We start from the raw sequence: 10,039 nt of genomic DNA on the forward strand, positions 1-10,039 counted from the left end.
GATGTTTATCGAAAGCATGCTGTGAAACATACAAACACATATCTAAATGTTATGCACCAATTTGCTCTAAAAGAAAAGCTTGAAATTTACTTATTATTTGAGCATTCATATATGTAAATCATTCCAATTATAAAATTGTGATGTAGCATTATTCGAATTGTAATACGCATTTAATTTCATCTTCCGATTCAAATGGATCGCTCTTTGTAAATTTTAATTGGAGATTATTCAATACTATCAAAATCACGCTCTGCCAACTTAATTTTTACAAATTTCGTATTTTTTTCATTAATTTAATAAAATACTTCTTTCTAGTTACGACTTAATTGCAGCTGCGGAACAAATGGACAATACCTACAAATCTCGAATAAAAAGAAATAAATAGGATCGATAGAGATCATTGAGGTAAACATAGCGGTATATATATTTTTTTTTGAGAAACAACAACTACAACAATTATTAAAGATCAAAGTTCAAATTAAGCATTTTTTAATTAACATTTCCCGAAATTCTCTTCAAGGAATTGGGCAATTTTGATGTCATTTGATAGAGAGTTTAATTCTCTTTAATTTGATATACATATTTATACATATACCTTTTTATAGTTTTCACAAAAATCTAATTAATGTGTGTATTTGCGCAGGCGGCCTTCGGCCGCACTTATGGATTATAACCCTCATAAAGTAAAATTCTCTTCCTGTGTTGCGAAGAAAAGGCGCTGAACACCTGTTGCACAGAACACCTTTCTGCGTAGGCGGCCTTCGGCCGCGCTTATGGATTATAACCCTCACAAAGTAGAATTCCACATTAATTAGATTTTTGTGAATACTATAAAAGATATATGCATAATTATGTATATCAAATTAAAAAGAATTAAATTCTCTGTCAAATGACCTCAAAATATCGAGAAATATTAATTAAAAAAACATGCTTAATTTGAACGTTGACCTTTAATAATTATTGTAGTTGTTGTTTCCCAAAAAAAAAAATATATATATCGTTACGCTCACCTCAATGATCTCCATCGTATCCATTTATGCCGCAGCTGCAGCCGAAACTAAATTTTAAGTTGGTACTTAGCCAGAAAAGTCGAAACTAAGGCGACTATGAATAGCTTTAGTTGTAACTTAGGATAGTTTCGACTTAGTTGTCAACTAAATATGACTATGAATATGCGCCTATACAATAAAGAATAATTGCGTACATATTCAAATATTTCGTTGTTTACTTCCACCTTTGATCGCACCGCGTTCTGTGTTTGTTTACAAATGCAACCCTGCTATCGTTTGACACTTTTCATGAACTTGCAGGAAGAAAAACTTCAGGCAAAATCCTGTAACTTCTGACTGGGAAGAGTTGCTCTCTTACTCGCTCAAAAGTGTTCCCAGTGAGAGAAATTCGTCTGTACGGGAACGACTTCCTGTAATTTCATACTATTTCTCACTATGTCCTAGTGTACTGGAACAAACTAGTGGTATACCTTTGACATGCGGAAGCCCCTCTTCTCCGGCAACACAGAAAGGGTTAGTAAGGGTTACAATCCTAAGGCCCTGTCTCCACAGGAATACACTGATGTCGTGATAACCATGTCACAAAATATATTTCCAATGGAGACCGCCTATTTCTCATGGGCTGCAATATATGTCAGCACCTATTGCTTGACATCTATTGCAGGCAATTTGATAGTTTGGCAGCCATATTTCCATTTGAAAGAAAGCGTGCTTGTGGTAACATCGATGAAATTTTGATATTAAATCAAAATAAAACTATGTTCCCTATTGGATTATTTATGATTACGTTTTTAGAAATTATTCAGCAAGTTTTTTAAAGATTTAAATGTTTTTAAACACCGAAATTGAGAGAATGTTGTCTGGTGGCGTCATGCGGCAAATGCATATTTCAAGACATCAAGTGCCCTCACACAAAAACTTGCAATCATATTGCTCTTCAAAATGACAATTGGTAGGCCATCGGTGTTTGCCTGTGGAGTTCTGCGGTAAGCGCGACCGAAGGCAGAAGCAAGCGCAACAGGTGGTGGACAATGCATGTTTTCAATGGCATGGAAGAAGCTGTTATTGCATTAACTGGATTGTGAACCAGTTCTTCAGGCATAGGAGTAGGTATGTTTGATATCGTATCGATTTTTCTGAATATCACTATTTCATCGCACGATAAACGATTTTTTGAATCGATATTCCAAGGTCGATATATCGAAGACATCGATACTTTACGCGCAATATCGATATTTAAGTTGAAATCTATTTTTCATCTACAAAGAAGTGTATGGAAAAATACTAAAGTAGGTTTAATCAACAGCTTGTGTGATTTATTTAGCACTTAGGTTTGACAAACCGTTGAGTTGTTGTTGTTGTTGTTGTAACAGCATACAAATTCCTCAAAAAGATTTCGGGGAGTGTTGCTGGAGTGACAGTCCTTGGCCAGATATAAATCTGGGTCGTTCCGGTTACGTAAACCCGACTGTTGGGAACGATACCGCTTGAGTCGACCAGCTTGCCATTTTAATCCTCAGTAAATATAAAAGATGGAAATACAGTAAAACCCGCTTAAGTACCTCACGAAAAATTTCAGCTTTTTGAGGTACTTAGGCGGGTTGGGTACTAAAAGAACCCGCTTAAGTACCTCGATGCGGGTACTTAAGCGAACATAATTATTGGTGTAGATACATCTTCTTGATAACTTGCATAAATATGTAAATCCTTGATAAAAAACATGAACATTTAATGAAGTATACGTAGTTTAAAACCAAAATCGTAGCACTATCTAAACAGATAAACAAATAAAGAAAATTGTAAAAAAAAATAGATAAAGCAACGGTATGTAAGTTTTATAAGAATTACATTCTTTAAAAAGTATATAAACCTAAGCTTAAGATTTTGTAGAACACTTAAAAAAATTTATCAAAATTTCAAACTTTTTACCCAGAAGATTTTTTTTGAGTATAAAGTTTTACTGCCCTTTCAATTTTAATCTAACAATGTGCAAGTTTCAAGTGGCTAAAAATTACCGTTGATTTTTTTTCCGAAGGTCTTTAGCGCTGCCACTGAATTTCAGAATATGTATGTAAGTATTTTCAGGAATCTTAAACGAGCACTTAAAATGGGAAAGTTACAAGTAAAATGGGAAATGGGGTACGAAAAATTTAGGTACTTAGGCGGGATGGGCAACTAAGTGGGAAGGTACTTAAGAGAGGGATTTTCTTCAGATTACATCAAAAATTCACGGTGTACAAAAATGTTGGTTACTTAAGCGGGTTTCACTGTAACACAATTAGTTGAAATGGTAAGCAGGTCTAATATTCTATTCAATTGGGAGCAGGGTATCCAGATTGTTTAAATAAAAAGCGCAATTTCTGGAAAAAAATCGCCAAAAATCGCCAATTTTTTTTTAATAAAATTTATGAAATCGATTTAACAAATATTTTATTTTAAAAATGAGATTGTGTTATAATATAGTATTAAAACCAAAAACGAATATAATACCTTAAAAGAGTAATATTTATTATTATCGCTTATATAATAGTGATGTACAAACAATTTTCTTTAAAAATACACATACTTTTTAAAAGTATTTGTTTCCACACATTTTGCAATAGGACTGCGCAATTATTAAAAAATTACTAAAAGTTAAATAAAAACCTATAATAAGGCGAGATCAGCTATTTCCACAATTTTTTCAAAATCACCTGTAGTGTCTGAATTATTTACTTTTCTGTTGTCATATATTGAACTATTCAACCGTGATAACGTACTGTTTGATATTGGAAATGTTTTTCAGCAGCCTTTATATAACACTTTATTCGAACTATTGAATTAAGGCTTTCCAACCTCATCCTATTTCGAATCTTAGTTTATGTTGAATTCATTACGGAAAAAACGCGCTCAACAGAGCATGAGAGTGCGGAAAGGATAATAATATGAATTAACTTATATTTTCACACATTTTATTATCAATTATCTAAAATTCTTCAGAGTCTGGTGGAATAGTTCTGAGAAGAGTTATTCCATGGGAAAGTTAAAAGCATTAAATATTCAGTTTCCGCCGCTTTTCTTGGTTTCAAAGTCAAATAGTAAATTGGCAGGTCCCTGAAACTCGCCCTCTTGTGATTCACACACTTTTATCGTGACAGAATCAAAGCTTTTTAAAAGTATTTAATTGACTAGGTAATCGCTTCAAAAAAATTCGATGATAAGGGTGATTAAACATTTTTGACAGTCTTTTAATATGCTTCTTAAGTCAATTTTATTACGCATTGCATTAGCCTCTTCTGTAAAATTATCTTGGAAAACTCAGTTTTGTATATTTTTATAATTGGAAAAAATGTATTTGACGGGGAAAAAATCGCCAAAAATCGCCAATGGCGATTTCCTAAATTTTTACGCGCAAATATCCAAAAAAATCGACTAATTGGCGCGAAATCACCAAATCTGGACACTGATTGGGAGTAGGATTTTCAACATCGATTTTTCCGATATCGATATTGTTCCGCAGGATATATCGCCATATCGATTTTACATGCAATGAATTAAATCGATTCATGATATCGATACTTTCTTAAATATCGAACATTCCTACATAGGAGGAGTTCTGGCTAGGGTTCGAAATTCAGACTTTGGTATCGATACTGAGTACTTATTCTGACATCGAGCTCATGGTATCGATACACTAAAAGTATCGATACTACTCAGTATCGGACTGATTGAAATACGTTGTTTGGGTTTGCTGAAATTACTTTAGTCTTCAATCGTATATCTACACCTTTTTCAGTTTTAGTTCAGAAGGTTGCAGTTCATACTCAGGAATCCCATTTAAAATTCAGATAGTTACTATTCAAGTTCAGAAATTCCATTTCAAATTCAGAATTTCCATTTCAAATTCAGAAAATTACAATTCAAAATCAGAATTTCCATTTCAAATTCAGAAAATTACAATTCAAATTCAGAATTTCCATTTCAAAACCAGAAAGTTACAATTCAAATTCAGAATTTCCAGTTCAAATTCAGAAATTTGCAGTTTAAATTCGGAAAGTTACAATTCATATTCAGGGTTTCATTCACTTCAAAACTGGTGAAAAATCTAGTGATTGTATGGGCGGTGTGCAGATTTTCACCAGTTTCCCCTTGTACGTGTGAGCCTTGCATCACTGTCGCACTCATTCAGATACTTCGTAAGGAAAACATATAGCCGCACTCGTCTAGCATTGCCCACTTCAGCCGGCGCAGAGTTGCATTTTCTTCACAGCGAATTCAAAATAACCTTAGAAACTTTAAATAAAAAATCTTAAAATTTTCTTGATTGTTATTTTGCAAAATTTATTTTTCAAAATGCATTGTTAACCGAATATACATAGTAAGAAATCAATACTAGGAATAAAAATTATAATTAACAAGAATAATAAAGATAATTTTACATACATATCTGTTTGCTTAATTGATTATTATTACTACTACTCCTTTGCATATAGCTGTATTCAAATGTTGCAAAATTTCTATAAAAAAGTTAAGCGATTTTAACAATATTATAATCAAAAGAAAGGTAATCGATTTACCTTTTTTTGATATATATTAACAGTTGCAAATCATTTACACTAGTTCACAAAAATTCGGTTTTGTTACAACTTGGCAAAATTTGACGACTTTTTCACTTCTTACATATAGAGGTTTTCGAAAGTTGCAAAATTTCTATAAAATATTATCATCAAAAGAATGGTAATCGAAGCTGCAATTCATATTCAGAAATTCCACTTTAAATTCACATAGTTACAATTCAAGTTAAGAAATTCTATTTCAAATTCAGAATTTCCATTTCAAATTCAGAAAATTACAATTCAAGTTCAGAATTTCCATTTCAAATTCGGAAAATTACAACTCAAATTCAGAATTTCAGGTTCAAATTCAGAAATTTACATTTCATATTCAGAATTTCCATTTTTAATTCAGAAGTTTACAATTTAAGTTCAGAAAGTTACAATTGGTATTCAGAATTTCCATTTCAAATTCAGAAACTTTCATTTCAAATTCAGAAAGTTATAATTGAAGTTCAGAAATTTCTAATTTAAGTTCAGAAAATGTATATTCACTGTGCGATGTAAAGAATTTTTAGAAGCGACTGTGTCACAAAGTTTTCAATTCAATTTTATTCCACGTTCCAGCCGCTACTTGAGATTTGCCGAATTTGAAAATTCTCAAGTAAAAGTAAACAACGCCTTAGAAACTTTAGATGCCTAATGCATTTGCTAATATCATCACAAAAATCGCCGTTTTTTAAGATTTTCGCTATTAATTCTTTTTATAAATCATATATTTTACAATTTAACACAATAAAACCACGGTGGTCGGACCATAAATACTCGTTTACCAAACGTAACCGCAAAATTTTTCGTGGAGTTATTTCTCTTTATAGATAGATAACGTTCTATAAATACGGCTTTTTCAAATATCTCGGCTCCTGCGCCACCAATCGGATTAACTCACATTTTGTATTTCATTGTCATCGGGTTCTGAGCCAACCGTGAAGTTTCAAGTCTCTAGGTCATCGGGAAGTTGGTTAAAAATTGATTGCAAAATTTGCCCCTAAATACATACAGAGCAAGTTAAATTAAAACTTGTAAAAATACAAGTCCAATTATGAAAATTTAATTATGATTTTTATCACAAATATCATAGCCGTTACGGTCCTTGGTTAAACTGACTCTCGTTGTTTGGGAAGACTTTTTCCTCCAATGCAAATTTAAAATAAAAAGTTTTCTGAATTTAATTTGATATTTTCTGAACTTAAATTGTAAATTTCTAAATTTGAATTGGAAATTTCTGAACTTCAATTGTAACTTTCTGAATTTGAAATGAAAGTTTCAGAATTTGAAATGGAAATTCTGAATATGAATTGTAACTTTCTGAATTTAAATTGCAACTTTCTGAATTTAAAATGGAAATTCTGAATATGAATTATAACTTTCTGAATTTGAACTGGAAATTCTGAATTTGAATTGTAATTTTCTGAATTTGAAGTAGAAATTCTGAATATGAATTGTTATTTTCTGAATTTGAAATGGAAATTCTGAATTTTAAATGCAAATTCTGAACTCGAATTATAACTTTCTGAATTTAACTTGCAGCTTTCTGAACTAAAACTGAAAAAGGTGTAGTAGTTAAAAAATATTTTAAGTGGTTTACAAAAATTCACTTTTCTTACAACTTTGCAAAATTTTACTACTTTTCCACTGCTTACATATTGATCTTTTCAAAAGTTGCAAAATTTCCATAAAATAGTTAATCGATTTTAACAATATTATCATCAAAAGAATGGTAATCGCTTTACCTTTGTTTTGATATGTAATAGTAGTTAAAAAATATTTTAAGGGGTTTAGAAAAATTCACTTTTCTTACAACTTTGCAAAATTTGATTAAGTTTCCACTGCTTACATATAGATCTTTTCAAAAGTTGCAAAATTTCTATAAATTAGTTAATCGATTTTAACAATATTATAAACAAAAGAAAGGTAATCGATTTACCTTCTTTTGATATATATTAGTAGTTAAAAAATATTTAAGTGGTTTACAAAAATTCACTTTTCATATAACTTTGCAAAATTTGACCACTTTTTCACTGCTTACATATAGTTGTTTACAAAACTTGCAAAATTGTTATGAAAACGTAAAGCGATTTTAATGGTGTTATAATCAAAAGAAAGGTAATCGGTTTACCTTTCTTCTGATATATATTAACAGTTGCAAATCATTTATGGTGGTTCACAAAAACTAAGTTTTCTTACAACTTTGCCAAATTTTACAAGTTTGAACTACACTTTGAAGGTGCTCCTGGCGATGAAGGAGCTGAGGGCAGAAGGTACTAGTGGTGCTCCTGGCGACGATGAAGCTGAGGGCAGAAGGTTCTGATGGTGAATCCCAAATCTGTAAACAAACAAAAATTTCAATTAAAATTTATAAACATATAAAAAGTCTCAATATATACCTTAAGAATGTGACTAACCCGCTGCTGTTTTGCAATCTAAAAGAAGAAATTACATTATAATCAAATAAAATTGTTAAATACGTATTCTTACCTTCAAAATTTTCGCAAAGTGACATTTCTTCACAGTATGTATACTGTCGTCAAAACTCCGATGTTTCTAACTTGCTCGCTCTGACGCATAGAATTCTTATTAGAGTACGAATTCTTATCGGGTATGTAACTTTAACAAAGGGACATTGTTTTGACAGTTCGAACAAAAAATTTGTAAGTGTGTGGGTGAGATGACTAAAAAGTTGTGAATGTGTTTGTAAATCGTTTGAATTTCAGGGGAAAGTGGTGAGCCGTAGCTGGCAGGGTTTATTCCTCAGCCTTTATAGTGCACTCGATATAACCGTGCTAAAAAGTAAACAAACTCCGTTAGTTTCATTCGGCATTTGTTTAATAATAAATTTGCGCTGTGGCCCGAAATGGTAGCAAACAGAAATACAAATTTATTATAATAATAAATACAATTAAAAACAGGCTGTATAAAGAAGAAAAAAACAGTCAATTTTGATTTCGTGTTAAATGAATTATTCGTTTATACGGGTTTTCTAACTGATGTGAGAAATAAAAAACCGATTTTAAAACAAATTCGAGTCAATACACTTTTCAATTTCAACGCGAATTGAAATTTTGTTTATGCATCTGTTTTGAATCACACCGAACTGAGTCACAGCGCTTAATGTGTCGGTATAAACAAGGTAAAGATAACTGTGCCATATGTCTAACGACAATGTTTTATAAAGTCGTATGCCGCACAATACCCTGTAGACATTTGTTCCATAAAAAATGCATAGAAAGCTTGTTATCAGCCGTGCCCAGGCTATGTGCAATTTGCCGATCTGAAATTAATAGTAAGTATTATGTTAAGTTATTATTTATGTACATAAATATGTATATACATATGTGAAAAAACCTACACATAAATTTATGTAAATATGTTTTATCTTTTTATTAGGCATCGAGGATATAGAAAGAATGAAATACAAGAGGTACACTTCCAAAGATCGGGAGAGAATTGTTACTGTTGCGAATCGGGGGGAGGATTGGCCAGCATTAGCGGCATCGCTTGGTATAGCCTATAAAACTGCTTTTACCTGGGTGGCGAGTGGCAGAACTACAAAACATCCAATGGGAGGTAAAAAAAACCTACCAAGCTAGGAAACGAGCAGATTGATGAAATACTCCGTTGGATTGAGGAGGAGTGCAGTCTTACCTTCCGGCAAATACAGGCGAAAATTTTTAGTAATTTTAATATAACGCTATCATTGTCTACCATTAATAACTACCTCTAAGGAAAAACGTACACTGTTAAACAAGTTCACATACAACCATGCACACTTAACTCACAACAAAACAAAAACACAATAACATAAATCATCAAACAAACAAAACAAAAACAAAAGAGTAGAATATGTAACCCAACTCAACACATACATACAAACCGGGAACAGCTTGTTTTCATTGACGAAACAAATTTCCATTTGTTTTGTCGACATACGCGTGGTCGTTCGAAAAAAGGCAATCGTGCGGGTCAGTTATTGCCAGCAGCGTTGCCATTTTAGCCGTTTTCCGGCTAGATTTAGCCGGTTGCGACAGCAAACAGCCGGAAAAAAATTCGATTTAGCCGGCAGCCGATTTGTTAGCCGTTTTGAAAAAAAAGTAGCCGTTTTTAGCCGATTTGGCTCTTCGCCTTATTTTATTAAAACTCAAATATACAAGTTTTTATTTTTACAAATTTAGTGTTCCAAAATCTATTAGAAATGACTAGTCTTATCGCTGAGAAAATTTTCATGTCGGACTGTGTTATATAAAATTGAAAAACAATCAGATAGTGAGCCGATTTCAATGTTTTTTCTTTTAAGCGAATGACCCAAATATACATAAACTGGGACGCGTCATTTTAGCAGATTAAAAAGTTACAAGTTTTGCTGAAATTTTGCAGAATTTTCATAATTTTTACACCAAGTGTGAAATCTGTTTGTAGTATATGTTGTTTGTTAAGTAA

General features: G+C 32.0%; 1 long non-coding RNA gene across 1 annotated transcript; it reads right to left on the bottom strand.

Moving 5' to 3' along the window:
• Positions 1-7,619: 7,619 nt before the first annotated feature.
• LOC118734081 lies at positions 7,620-8,465 on the bottom strand. The gene is made up of 3 exons (XR_004992331.1): positions 8,081-8,465; positions 7,990-8,025; positions 7,620-7,928 (listed from the first exon to the last, which is right to left on the bottom strand). It is a non-coding gene; the product is annotated as an uncharacterized LOC118734081 (long non-coding RNA).
• Between the last annotated feature and the right edge of the window lie 1,574 nt (positions 8,466-10,039).

This window comes from Rhagoletis pomonella, unplaced genomic scaffold (assembly GCF_013731165.1).
Source record: "Rhagoletis pomonella isolate Grant_MI unplaced genomic scaffold, Rhpom_1.0 Rhpom_scaffold_00001, whole genome shotgun sequence".
NCBI classification, from domain to species: domain Eukaryota; kingdom Metazoa; phylum Arthropoda; class Insecta; order Diptera; family Tephritidae; genus Rhagoletis; species Rhagoletis pomonella.